The sequence below is a fragment of the Nicotiana tabacum genome, chromosome 6, assembly GCF_000715075.1.
Source record: "Nicotiana tabacum cultivar K326 chromosome 6, ASM71507v2, whole genome shotgun sequence".
NCBI classification, from domain to species: Eukaryota; Viridiplantae; Streptophyta; class Magnoliopsida; order Solanales; family Solanaceae; genus Nicotiana; species Nicotiana tabacum.
Genome location: NC_134085.1, coordinates 17,337,414 through 17,348,272, shown reverse-complemented (window position 1 = coordinate 17,348,272; position 10,859 = coordinate 17,337,414). Strand labels below are relative to the sequence as shown.

General features: G+C 37.9%; 1 non-coding gene across 1 annotated transcript; it reads right to left on the bottom strand.

The window, feature by feature from the left end:
- Window positions 1-1,541: 1,541 nt before the first annotated feature.
- Window positions 1,542-1,648, bottom strand: LOC142182369 (small nucleolar RNA R71). The gene has a single exon (XR_012711205.1). It is a non-coding gene; the product is annotated as a small nucleolar RNA R71 (small nucleolar RNA).
- Window positions 1,649-10,859: the final 9,211 nt, after the last annotated feature.

Here is a 10,859-nt window from a genome sequence, read left to right as displayed (position 1 = left end):
TAGGGTTTGACTGATTTGGTCTATTGATATTTGTTTCTAGATTATAACTCTAGTTTTATGTATTGAAGCATTTTTGGATGAATTAATTGTAGCATCTATATTCACTTGCTCATATAATCGAGAAAGGAATAACTTGTGATATATTTGCATTATATTATTGGTTGAGTTCATTAATTCTTCTTAGTAATCTATATAGGCTAGTTTAATCATTGATTAAACCTAGTTAGGAGGATAATCAAGAGCGGTCCTCCTAAAGATCATTCCACTATGCTTCCTTGCATATCTTCACAGAGACTAAATTGGTTCATCTCGTGAGGTTGAGACTTAATCGAGAGAGGAGTTTCTACTATTTGAACTAATAATTTAGTGAATTCGAGAGACTCACTTGAACATTAGAAGTGAATTAACTAGAGTTAAATCCCAATCAATTATCTTGCACATATCCTATTACCTATTCTCTCCCATTGATAACCTTATTTGCTTATTCTTTGCTTCAATTGTCATTAATCAATAGCTTTAGATTCTTGTTTAATTTTTGTATTAATCACATAAATCTTAAATATTGATAATCTTGGATAGCAATCTAACTCCAAACTACGAGAATACTATTTAACTCCAATCTATGTGGATACAATATTATACTATACTATATTTGATTAGCAAGCATAATTTAAGTAGTGTTTTTTTCTCGTCAAATTTTTGCGTCGTTGTCGGGGATTGGCAATCAATAGTGTTTGAAATAATTTGTAGTGTTAATTTACGAATTTTCCTTTTTTTTTTATTTTTCTCTTTCTATGGTTAGTGTTCTTGGACTGTCCGCAGGTTACAAGGTTAAGATTGGTGCATGACTCGAGCTTCTAGGAAATAAGTGCTACCATACGAACTAGAGATAGAAAAACAACTGCGACAACTGAGAAAGGAAATAAATCTCATCGATAGACATTAGAAAAGGTTGGGCAATCCTTAACCAACGGAACTATGGCTGGAGACGGTGATGAGATTGTAGATTTGGCTGCAAGAGAGACAGCCCAACAATGAGAAAAAGCTGCACGAGATGCTGAGGAAGCAGCTATTAGAGATGGACAGATTACATATGAAAAAGAGAGGGCTCAGAGAATTGCTCAAAATCCACCCTTCGCTATAGACTAGTTTGGAAATATTCCTCCGATCCTGGGAGATCACTGGGCAATTATGCTAGACCGGTCTACAACTAAGGACTATCAATTTTAAAACCACCTCCAGTTGCAGCTAAAACTTTCAAATTGAATCAAGGAATGCGTCAAAGTCTTCAGAACTGTTATGTCTTTAGAGGGAAGGTGAACGAAGATCCAAATACACATCTAATGGAGTTCGAGGAGATTATGAACACCATTCAATACAATGGGGTGTCACAAGACGCAGTGTACTTAAGGGCACTCCCCTTTACACACAAAGTTTATGCAAAGTAGTGGCTTCGAAGCTTGCCCACGGGATCGATTAGAACTTGGGATGAGATGACCAGAAAATTCCTTAATAAATATTTCTCATCAGCTAAGATGGGCAAATTTAGAAGAGAAATCCATAACTTCTGCCAGAAAGAGGCTGAAACTATTTTTGAAGCATGTGAGAGGTATAGGGAGATAGTGCAAAAGTGTCAACATAGCAAAATTAAACTCTGGATGCAACTCCAGGACTTATAGGAAGGATCGACACCGACCTCACATAGAACATTGAGCAATACAGCTGGAGGCCCGTTGATGAAGAAGACTCTATAGGAGATAGTTACAATTCTTGATGTGTTATCTGAAGATACCAATAAGTGGCCCTCTGAGAGTGCTGAAAGAAAAAAATCAACTGGTGTTCACTAAGTTGATGGTAATACATCTGTGCAGGTACAACTTGATGCTATGGCTAAAGAAATACAAAAACTGACCTTAGATACAATACAAAGTGAGCCTCATGCAGCCTGTGATATATGTGGAAGAGGACACCCTACTCATGAGTGTCAAGCCTCAACTGAGGAAGTAAATCCTGCGGGAAATTACAACTTTAATGCAATAGGTTAGAAGCACTGCGATTTTTCATGGACTTCACTTGGGAGTACCGCAAATGCATGGCAACAAACACAATCCTCGATTCCATAAACAAGGAGCTCTAGACTTTATGAATCAGTCAAGGCAGCAATTTCAGCCTCAACAGTCCAATCAACCTCGTCTAGAAGATTTCATAAAGGTCTTCATTGTCAAGACAGATGAGAAGCTCAACGCCCACGGTGCAGCTATCAAATAATTGGGTATATCTTTTCGTAACCTAGAGAGACAGGTTTGGAAACTTTCTACAATATTATCTGAAAGAGTTCCAGGAACTCTCCCTACTGATATAGAGAGAAACCCAAAGAAACAGTGAATGTTGTGACCTTGAGAAGTGGGGAAGTGTTGAAAAATCCCACTCCAATCCAAGAAGATGTGATTCTGGAAAAAGAAAGTGGGGAGCAACTGAAGAATGAGGTCGATAAGAAGAAGAAGGGCCAGACAAATGCTGAGAAAAAGAAGAAGGGAGGAACCTGAGGGAGTGAGTATATACCTACTTTACCTTTTCCTCAAAAGCTATATAGAAAAAGCTGGACAAGCAATTTGAGATATTTCTTGATGTGTTGAAATAGGTTCATGTAAACTTACCATTCAGAGAAGTTCTCTTACAAATGTCGGCTTATGCCAAATTCTTGAAGGAAATCCTAACAAAGAAGAGGAAGATAGAAGAGAGCTCGATGGTCAAGCTTACAAAGAATTGCAGTGCAATATTTCAAAATAAACTCCCACAAAAGTGTGGAGATCCAGAAAATTTTACTATACCTTGCTCTTTAGACTCTATTAATTTTGATAAGTCTTTATGTGATTCTGGTGCTTCAATTAATATAATGCCTCTATCTATTTATGGGAAATTGGAAAAAGAGATTGGAGAGATAAGGTCTGCACCAATATCTTTGCAGCTGGTAGACCAAACGACTCTTATACCCAAGGGGATACTGGAAGATATCTTAGTTCGGGTGGATAAGTTTGTATTTCCTGTAGATTTTATAGTGGTGAAGATGAAAGAGAAGAAGTAGGTCCCCCTCATCCTAGGAAGACCATTATTAGCAACGGGAAGAGCAATGTTAAATATACAAGAAATAAAACCCATGCTCAGAGTGGCAGAGGAGACTGTGACTTTCAAGATGTATGTATAAAAGGGGCACAAAAGGAAAAATCAGTTGCAAGTGTTGAGTGGAAAGTGAAGGGCTCAAAAGAAAAGGCTGCACTAAGTGAAAAAGATAAGTCTGGGGTGTAACCCAAGAAAGCTGAGAAAAATCTATCTGCATGGATCTGTGCATTAGTTTGGGAAAGAGGAATGGAGCTCGACTTTGCTTTAGACCCCGACTAGATATTCAGGGAAGTTTCCTCTCCCTTATGCTTCTTAATTGTGTGTCATGGGGATGTGCCACAACTTAAAGTGTGGGGTGGGGGATATTTATATGTTGTATGTATATTAGTTGTAGTTTTGCTTTTGTTAGTTTTAGTAGTTAGAGATAGAAAAATATTGAAAAAAACATAAAACTTTTGAAATTTTCGTTTTTTCCCGATGATGGATATCATCGACAGGTTTTTTGAGGGACTAAAGTCAAAGGAAAATATACACAAAGATTTCTTTTGTAGGTTGTGTAACTAGTCCCCCTTGATTTGTTTTGTGCCGCCATTCTTTTCCAAGGTTTTTGTTTTCACCGGGTGTAGTTAGTTTTTGTTTTTGGTAGGAGTAGGAAACCTTGTGCTATGATTTGAATTGGAAGCAATATCTCTTGATGTTATTATTCCATGAGAATAGTGAGTGCTTTAGTTGTGACACTTAGGCTCAGTTTTCGACTCTTGTAAAAGTACCTTAAATGGTATAATCTTGACTTTGCTTAACTGCTTTGACTAGAGCGTCTTGATGAGTCCGATCCTGAGTGAGGTTTTGTGTTAATCTATGCATTGCATTTGATATCTAGAACTTGCGTGGTGTGTTCGGAAAGCGAAATAGTAGTTTTATTTATTCTTGGAAGTGATATAGCTATTTCTTTGTTGAGCCAGATATATGTTATTACCCACCTAATTGTATGTATCGTAGTTAACCACTTTGAGCATGTAATCCTCTTTCTTTGGCAACCACATTACAAGTCTTACCCATTTGCTTGTATTGACCTTATATTTGAACCTTTTCACCTCTCATGAGCACTTGAATTTGTTATGAACTTTGTAAAAGTTGAAATGTGGGTGGTTGGTTTGGCTTTTGAGTGGAACTATTATAATAAGGATAAAGGTGCAATGTTTTGAAAAAGCGAGAGACAGTTAAATTGAAAAAGAAAGAAAATATAGTTGTATTGTTGTGCAGATATTCCTTGATAGTGGTAACTCTTGATATAATTGTGCTTAAAGAAGCAGGGAGTTAATGTGAAGGTGGAGTCATGGTTTGACATAAGTGTGGGGTTTTGAATGTTAATTTGTATGTATTAAAGTACGTTGGGAGGTGTAGCCACTCATTTATCTAAATGTATCCTACCCATCCCGCAGCTTACATTACAACCAATTAAAGTCCTACTTGATCCTTCACTGAATGGCTCTATTAGTACAGAAGTACACTACATGCAAGCCTTTGGTACGTCTTTTGTGGAATATGAATGTTGTTTCTAAGAGTGAGCGAATTCTTTGTATCTTGAGTTCCTAATTGTTCTTAAATTTTATTTTGTGTGGAAAAACTCTCTATTGTTGTCTGAGGACACTTGATTCATAAAGGAAAGGTAATGTCGTTGACCTCTGTGTTAGAGTAAGTGAGCGGTTTGCAAAAAATGTGTGATGCTTTTGAGTCAAATCTTGAGGCGAGGATGTTACGCTATTTTGCTTAATCTTTTTTAAATATTCTTTGTGTGATGAGTTCGGAAAGTTGTTTAAAAAGGTCGTGGCTATATAAAGTGTAGTTTGATTGCTTGAGGACGAGCAATGGTTTAAGTGTGGGGTTTTGATGGTAGGCTATAATCTTGTGTTTTAGTCACTTATTGCACTCTAATTTACTGCATTTTAAGTGTGTTTGAGCATTAATCGCTAGTGTTTTATAATTATTGTGTATTTTATACCTTGTAGGAGTGATTCCAAGAGATGTAGATGTTATAGAGTTAATTTGAGCTATTTAAAGCTTTAGATTCTGAGTAAAAGCCCAATAGATTAAGCCGGATCACGTTCGGGAGTCGAAAACCACATCTGGATATCAAAAAGTGAGCAAAAAGCAACACTTTGAGAATATTGCACTGCTGCTACGCGTGGGGAAGCGTGTGGTGCACCGCAGCAATGCATTTGGGAAGCCTGTTGAAATTGCATGGTCTTTGGATTTCACCACTAAAGCCTTGCAGGGGGCGTCACCCCATGCGGCGCGCCTGTGTAATATTTACATAGCCAATGTCTTATTTCGGATAGGAGAAGGTGGTTTCATTTGGGCCTCACCCTATTGGTATAAATAGATGGAAAAATATTATTTTCTGGACTTTTGACACATATCGACCTAAGGAGGCTAAGGAGGAGTTGGAAGAACACGAACACAAGGATTTCATAATTCCTTCCTCACTCAAGACCCGATTTTGGATTGAATTTATGTTTTCCTTTATTTTTATTGTATTTGAGGTGAACTAATCCATATCTATGGAGTAGTTCCATTTAGGGTTTGATGGATTTGGTGTATTGAGATTTGTTTGTGGATTATAACTCTAGTTTTATGTATTGACCTGTTTTTGGATGAATTAATTACAATATCTATATTCACTTGTTCATGTAATCGAGAGAGACATAACTTGTGATATCTTTGCATTATATTATTGGTTGAGTTCATTAATTATTCTTAGTAATCAAAAAGGCTAGTTGAATCATTGATTAAACCTAGTTAGAAGGACAATCGAGAGAGGTTTTCCTAAAGACCAATCCACTACGCTTTCTTGCATATCTTCACAGAGCTTAAATTGGTTCATCTCGTGAGATTGAGACTTAATCGAGAGAGGAGTTTCTACTAAATATTTTAACTAATAATTGAGTGAATTGGAGAGACTCACTTGAACATTCCAAGTGAATTAAGTAGAGTTAATTCCCAAATAATTATCTTACACCTATCCTAGCAAACCCCTATTTTCTCCCATTGATAGCCTTCTTTGCTTATCATCCCTTTGATTGTCATTAGTCAATAGCTTTAGATTTCTTAGTTAATTTTAGTATTAATCTCACAAATCTCAATTGTTGATCATCTTGGATAGCAATCTAGCTCCAAACTACGAGAATATTGTTTAACTCCAATCCCTGTAGATACGACATTATGCTATACTATATTTTATTAGCATAAGTTAAGTGGTGTTTTCCGCTCGTCAATTCACCTCTGGGGCCCCCGGAACCCGTCCAAATATCAACAAGTTCCAAAAGACATAACGGACCTACTCGAGGCAAAAATCACATCAAACAATATTGATTCTACGAATCTCAACCCAATTCAATCCTGTTGAACTATGAAAATCCCACTTCCAAAACAAATGCCAATTCATACCAAAATAACTTTGATTGACCCCAAATTTTTATTGATCGTACAAGTTAATATCTTCAATTGAAATCCTTAGAAGGTGTTAATAGGGATTCAAGTTACAGATCACTCTCATGGCATGATTCGTTTTATATAGCTCTTAACTCCATACTCATTCCAATCTCACTAAGGGTTAAATCATATCACTATAAACAGGTAGTAGTGAAGAGTTCATTTCTAAGTTCACATGTTCGGCCTTGTTCATTTTAGAGATAATGAAAGAGTATACATAATTCATGAAAAGTGGGTACAGTTATTTAATAACAAGATAAGCCTCACGAACACAGAGCTTCACCAAGCTAACCCATCGCGAACGTGTCCAAGCCATCGGGGACACGAAATCCAAACCCCCCAGGCCAACTTCTTCATCGCGAACTTGGAGCTGACATCACGAACGCATAGCTTTGTCCAAACCTTCGTGAACAAGAGACGTCAGTTGCAAACGCAAAATCCTTCTTTGCAAACGCGTGAATCTCTTCGCATTCACGTTCACGAAGAACAAAACCAGACAACAGCAGTTGCAAAGCAAGGAAAAATGGTCCGAAACCACCCCAGAACACACTTGAGGCCCCGTCCAACCATACCAACCAGCCCAATTACCTCATTCAAACTTATCCAAAGGCTCGAAACACAACGAGTAACACACAAACATAAATCGACAATCAAAATCCTTCTTTCAGCTCTCAAACATTCAAACTTCGATGAACACGCCCAAATCATACTTAAACATTCTGGGTTGACGTCAAACTTTACATGCAAGTAGAAAATCATGATACAAACTTATTCCAAGGCTCAGAATCCCAAACAGACATCTATAACACCAAAGTCCACTTCATATCAAACTTAGAAAATTCTAAAACCTTCAAAATGCCAACTTTCCACATTAAGCACCGAAACATTCCCGGACCATCTGATACTCAACCCGAACATTCGTCCAAGTCCAGAATCATCATATGAACCTATTGGAATCTTCAAATTCCGATTTCGAGGTTGTTTACTCAAAAGTCAAACCTTGGTCAACCCTTCCAACTTAAAGCTTCCGAATCAGAATTTTACTTCTAAATCAACTCCGAACTTCCCAAAATTCAATTCCAACTACGGGTACAAGTCACAAAACATGAAGTGAAACCAATCAAGGCCTCAAACTGCTGAATGATGTACTAAATATCAAAATGATCGATCGAGTCGTTAAAATCTCCCTTACTAAAACATATGTTTGTCCTTGAACGTGCTAAGAATCGCTCCGGAGTTGCTCAAAATCACTGTTTAGCACCTCGTGCACCTATTCATGCCACCAAAACCCATGTGAGAATATTAGCTCGAGCCCGACAGAAGATCCTTACTGCCAACTTACCCCACTAACTTTAGAGTCAAATTCCAACATCCAAAATTCTCTACGAAATCTGATTCTAACATACGAACACCGTATCAATCTCAACATGTTGAACATAAAAAATGATCATCCAACTATGGTGTAATCACACATTGCACCGTATAACTCGTATGCTCAATATAATAACCTCCAATCACAGTAGCTGCAAATTCACGAATCTGATGCCTGTCGTATATATCATAACACATATAAGTCCGGTTCCGACCCTCGCAATACTGCAATGCTGAAAGAGATGTGTAGAAACCCATAACCACTTGATAAATAAATTATTGATGGAGTTCCTTTGCTCAACAAGAATGCTTGCCTCATTCTGAACTACATAGAGAAATTTTTCCTCTAATATACCTGATATCAAGCCCGATAACCTCGTCTCGCCCTGTACAATTTGCTCGATTGACAAGCCACATCGGAAACCACCTAAACTCTCATACGACGACTTCAATGTGTCAACAAGATACAACTCAAATATGACCAATTAAGGAAACGAACTCGGCTGAAGAACTAACCAACCCGCATTACGAACAGGACAGCCAACCAAATACCAGGTAACTATCTCAAAGATGAGAAGCAGAACACATAATTTACACAAAATAAGTATGAGGAAATGTACTCAACATCTCACTATTCTGACATCCAATCTGTTACACACATAATACCGTTGCGACATGCAATCTGATCCAAACATGATGTTGTAGCAGAATGCAACCCGATCCAAACATGACACCATTACGGCATGCAACCCGATCCAAATATCATACCAGTGCCGGCGTTCCACCCGATCCACACATGATAATAAAAAGGTAATACCCATCAAGCCATAATGCTCATAACCACTAAATGCCTGAATATCGACCATAAGCACACCAAGTTCATAACTACAACCCTGGGGAGACGAATAGTGCCATGCGCTACAAAAATTCAAGCACGATTAGGGTGCAATAAACGACATGCACCTCGATAGCCATCTTGCTCATATAACACAACAAGCAACACAAGATCACAACACATGTGCAAATAATCAAACCATCTCACACCCACATGGCATAATAGAGTATTAGATAGAATAACTGACAGCAGAAATAACATCCAATGCCTGAAGACTCCTACATAAGCAATGATATGCTGAATAAACACATCAAATCTGATGTAGAGCATACATGTAGAAAAATCTGAGCGTCAATGGTCATCGACCATACTATTGTTATAGTGCTAGTCAAGCATTCGCATTCAAGACCCAATAATTCTTCCACAAAATAGACCATCCCCCGACTAACTAAAAATAGTGTCAGCATACTCTAAACATCTGAAATCCTCTCCCGCTCATTCGAGCTCATGACATTCTTATCAAAATCGAACCGCAACCTTGATCCTCAACTTCCAATTTCCATACCGCTGTTTGCACTTATCATACTGTTATGGAAGAGTCATAGCCCCTGAACCACCAGTAGAATAAACACTTCATCGGCTAGAAACCTTTTACTTAACTCATTTCAGAAGAATAATTGCATCACGCAGTCAAATTCCCATAACCGCAGAATACGCCAACCTCAAGCCTAGTCTAAACTGCCATAACTCTTTCGAGACCCATTTCCACACAATAAAACAATCAGAATTAAATCTCCAAATCAATTAAATTACGGATACTACCAAACCCGCAAGTGTAGCCACAAATACTTGAATAACCTTACCACACCGGAGGAACTGACCCTTCATTAACCATGCTGATTCAAACCACTAGCAACTGACTCAATGTGTTTCGATTTACTCTAGTCTTGCCTTTGAAACAACACTCTATTCAAACACACAATGAGCCTCAAAAAACACTCATCCCGAGTGACCCAAATTACGAGTCCTCATCTTCTTTATACTCATAAACCATTTTAATTATACTCCCCTCATGCACACAATAGGATCTCCAACTAATACACCCGATCTGAAATATTTTCTGCGAATCAAAAGTTGTTTCTTCCATTTCTCCAGCACTACACTGCAGACCCGATGATAATATAGAAATACTCCAAATACCCTTCACACTCTACTACAAAACCGAATCCTTATCCACATAACAAACTCGAAAATCCTTAAGCACCACACCTTAAATCTCGAGCCGACTAGAACTATTATTGAGAGTCTCTCATTCTAATCTAGTCCCGATTATATAATCAAACAACTAGTGCTCCATTAACACATGAATACTTTAAAGAGCAATCGAATGAATCACTTCTCGTGCACATCATATTTTCGAGGAAATAGAAAATCTGAGTCATTCCACAACCTTCAAATATCTATAAGGTTACACATAGCACACATCAATCAAATCCTTGCTCGAATTACCCCTGATATTTTCTTCCCTTAGTCATAACAACCCACCAATGTACTGATAACTAGAAACTGTAAAGGCACATAACCACGTGATTGAATCATATACGTAAGCTTCTCTACTTATCTTTAAGACAACAACAACAAATTCAATTTGATCCCAACAGGTGGGTTCTGGGAGGGTAGTCTGTACGCAGACTATACCCCTACCTAATGCAGGTAGATAGGTTATTTCTAATAGACCCTCGGCTCAGGAAGGGCAAGAAGAAGAAGAGGAAAGCAAGGAAGGAGGGAAGATGGAACAGAAAAGAAAAGAGAGATATAAAGGATAAGTAGTACCAAATAATAGCAACAGGGAATACAATACCTGAGGCGAACAAAACCACATAACATAATAAAAATCTAAGAATATGAAGGGACATGCATGCTACTAAGACTATCGGTGAACAACTATAAACTACCTACTAACCTTCTACCTTAATCCTCGACCTCCACACCCTCCTATCAACAGTCATGTCCTCAGTGAACTGAAGCAGAGCCATGTCTT